At 38.6% G+C, this 3761-nt stretch overlaps 1 non-coding gene across 1 annotated transcript; it reads left to right on the forward strand.

The window, feature by feature from the left end:
* The first annotated feature begins 1412 nt into the window (after positions 1 to 1412).
* TRNAG-CCC (transfer RNA glycine (anticodon CCC)) lies at positions 1413 to 1485 on the forward strand. The gene has a single exon. It is a non-coding gene; the product is annotated as a tRNA-Gly (tRNA).
* The last annotated feature ends 2276 nt before the right edge of the window (positions 1486 to 3761 follow it).

Consider the following 3761-nt stretch of genomic DNA (forward strand, 5'->3'; position numbering starts at 1 on the left):
CAAAATTGGACATCCTTGTCTTGTTCCTGATCTCAAGGGGAAAACTTTCATTCCTTCACCATTAAGTATGATGTTAGCTATGAATTTTTCATAGATGTACTTTATCAAGTTGAGGAACTTCCTTTCTAGTCCTAGTTTATTGAGTATTTTTATCAGGAAAGAGGATTAGATTTTCTCAAATGCCTTTTCTGCATTTATTAAAATTATCACGTAGGGGCTTCCCTGGTGGCACAGTGGTTGAGAATCTGCCTGCTAATGCAGGGGACACGGGTTTGAGCCCTGGTCTGGGAAGATCCCACATGCCGCGGAGCAACTAGGCCCGTGAGCCACAACTACTGACCCTGTGCGTCTGGAGCTTGTGCTCTGCAGCAAGAGAGGCCGCGATAGTGAGAGGCCCGCGCACCGTGATGAAGAGTGGCCCCCGCTTGCCAAACCTAGAGAAAGCCCTCGCACAGAAACGAAGACCCAACACAGCAAAAATAAATAAAAAGTACCCTTAATTAAAAAAAAAATTATCATGTCGTTTTGTCCTTAATTCTATTAGTGTGACATATTACATTGATTGATTTTTTAAAATATATTCAACCAGCATTATATTCCTGGAATAAATCCCACTCGGTTGTGGTGTGTAATTTTTTAAATATTTTACTGGATATATTTTTTACATTGAAGATTTTTGTGACTATATATACAAAATATATTGGCTTATCGTTTTCTTGTGATGCCTTTGTCTGGTTTCAGTATCAGAGTAAAATTAGCTAATAAAATGAGTTGGAAAGTATTTCCTCCTTTTCTATTTTTAAGAAGATTTTTTGAAAGATTGTTGTTATATCTTCTTTAAACATTTGGTAGAATTTGCCAGTGAAGCCATCTGGGTCTGGAATTTGTTTTGTGTACGTTTTTTTCTTCACTTGATATTCAGATCTTTTTGAGTCAGTGTTGGTAATCTTTGTTTTTCTAAGAACTTGTCCATTTCTTCTAGATTTTCTATTTGTTGGCATACAGTTGTTCATAATATTCTCTTATAGTTTTTTTTATTTCTATCAGATTGGTAGTCATGACCCTATTTTCATTCTCGATTTTATTAATTTGAGTCTTTTCTCTTTCTTTCTTCATCTGTCTAGATAAAGGTTTGTTAATTTTGTTTATATTTTCCAAGAACCAAAATTTGATTTTACTAATAATTTTCGCTATTATTTTTCTTTTCTCTACCATTAATTTCTAAGCTTTATTGTTGCTTTCCACCTAGTTGCCTTGGGTTTAGTTTGCTTTTCCTTTTCTAGTTTGTTAATGTAGAAGGCTAAGTTATTAACCTGAGATCTTTCTGATTCTCTCACCATGTGTTGTTTTCACTGTTGCTTCTGCTGTTTGTTTAGTGACTTTCCTGTACTAATTATTTAAAATTTGGGACTTCCCTGGTGGTCCAGTGGCTAAGATTCTGCACTCCCAATGCAGGGGGCCCAGGTTCGATCCCTGGTCAGGGAACTAGATCCCGCATGCTGAAACTAAGAGTCTGAATGCCGCAACGAAGATCCCGCGAGCGGCAATGCAGATCCCACATGCCACAACTGAGACCCGACGCAGTCAAATAAATAAATAAATACAAATAAAAATAAATTAAATTTGTATTCCTTGTTATGTGTGGGCATCGAAGTTTCTGTTTGCTTAGCTTACTGGTCAGTTAATAATTGGACAGAAATTTCCTTAAATTCTTGGAACGAGTCACCCAGCCTTTGCCCAGGGTCTCTGTATGTAGGGGCACCACTTCAATGCTCTGGAAGGCAGTTTACAGCTCTTCCTCAGCCTTCACCTCCTGCTTGTGCAAAGCCTCAAGGTCAGCAGTGAGAACTGAGGGCCCTCTCAATTCTTTCCCGAGCATGTGCAGCCTTGTGCATGTGTGTACCCTTCTAGATTCTCAGGAACATGTCAGAAATTTTCAAAACCCTCAATGGACATCTCATTTTTCACCTTTTCCTTTTAAGTTTTTTGGTCAGCTTTCTGTTTGCTCAAATGTTTACTGCTGTCTCAGGCAGCTGCTATGTTAAACAATTGCCACTGATTGGTTTTGACAAATGCCTAAAGGGAAAAGGACCTTTGCAAAGAGTAGGCTCTGAGTCAGGTCAGGTAAATAGAAGCCTTGTTAGTGGGTGTTTCCAGGCAACTGTCAAGACAGGTCAATGATGATAATTACCTGAGAATAGCGCTTCTGGAGAGCTCCATACTCGGTTCTTTCCCTTCAATGGCCACCAGGCTGCTGGTTTTCACTGTGGTTACGGGCTTTTGGTTTTCAGGGCTATCATGGAGCTGAGGAGAGGGATTTGAATGGATCAAGTTAAAATGCCACAAAGCTCTCTGTTCTTATTGATATTTATCTGTTTTCCTTGATTAAATGTTTTTTAGATTGTTGCAAGCCTTTGGTTAATCTCCAGAGTTCTGAAAATGTTAGTTTTTAACAATATTTACTAGTGTTGCTTATATGGAAGTACAGATTTTTTACAGTTCGTTACAATGCCATTCCCACTGACATTCCTCTGATGGATGTTAAATCTGAGTCTAAATACTTTACTTTTATAATCATTACAAAAATGTCTCTCTCATTAAAGTTCCACACGGGCAGTAACTCAGTTTTTCTTGTTGGCCATCATATTCCTCTATGTAGTACAACACAATGTAGCAAGCACTTACTGCATATTTGATGAGTCAAGGAATGAATGAATGAATGTCCTCCATAGCCAACAAAGAGTTAAATACAATGAAAATTTTAAACTAATAAATTATCTATTTACATTCCCACCAAGAGTGAACTAGCAATTCCACTCCTGGGTATATACACAAAGAAAATGAAAACACTAATTTGAAAAGATACATATACCCCAATGTTCATGTGAGCATTATTTGCGATTGCCAAGACATGGAAGCAACCTAAGTGTCCATCAGTAGATGAATGGATAAGGAAGATGTGGTACATATATACGATGGAATATTGCTCAGCCATAAAAAAGAAGAAAATTTTTCCATTTGCAACAACATGGATGGAACTGGAGTGTATTATGCTAAGTGAAGTCAGTCAGACAGAGGTAGACAAATACTGTATGTTTTCACTTACATATGGAATAAAAAATAAACAAATATGATAAAACAGAAACAGACTCACAGATATAGAAAGCAAACTAGTGGTTATGAGAAATGGAATACTGCCTGCTGTATCAGTAAACAAAGGATGTCACAGTCATCAGCAATTGTAGCCACCCTCAACTGGTGAGCTGGTGAGCCCTGAGGGACATCAGGAAGGAAAGAATACCTGCCATCTAGCAGCCATCAGACTGCAGCAACTCCCCACGATGAGCCCTGAGGAAACTCAGGATGTGAAAACACAGGATATTGGCCCCAGATAGCTGAGATGCATATCAAAGGAATGATTCCAGTGAGCCCAGATTCTTGCATCTTCCCATACATAGAAAAGCACTAGATTCCTTAACTTGAGATTTCTAGTTTTCTTTAATTAACAGTAATCTTTTGTTCCTACTACCTGCCCTTTGTTGCAAAACTACTATATATCCTAGCCACCCCCCCACCCCAACCTCCTTGGAGCAGTTTTCTCAGGGTTACTTGAGATGCTGCCTCCCAGGCTTGAAGTCCTAAAAATTTCTGTCGAATAAAACATAACTCTCAACTTTTAGGTTGTGCATTTATTTTTTAGTTGACAGATACCAGAGGGGAGACGGGTGGAAGGAGGGGCAAAATAGGGGTGGCGGAGTAAG

The sequence above is a fragment of the Lipotes vexillifer genome, unplaced genomic scaffold, assembly GCF_000442215.2.
Source record: "Lipotes vexillifer unplaced genomic scaffold, Lipotes_vexillifer_v1.1 scaffold306, whole genome shotgun sequence".
NCBI lineage: Eukaryota > Metazoa > Chordata > Mammalia > Artiodactyla > Lipotidae > Lipotes > Lipotes vexillifer.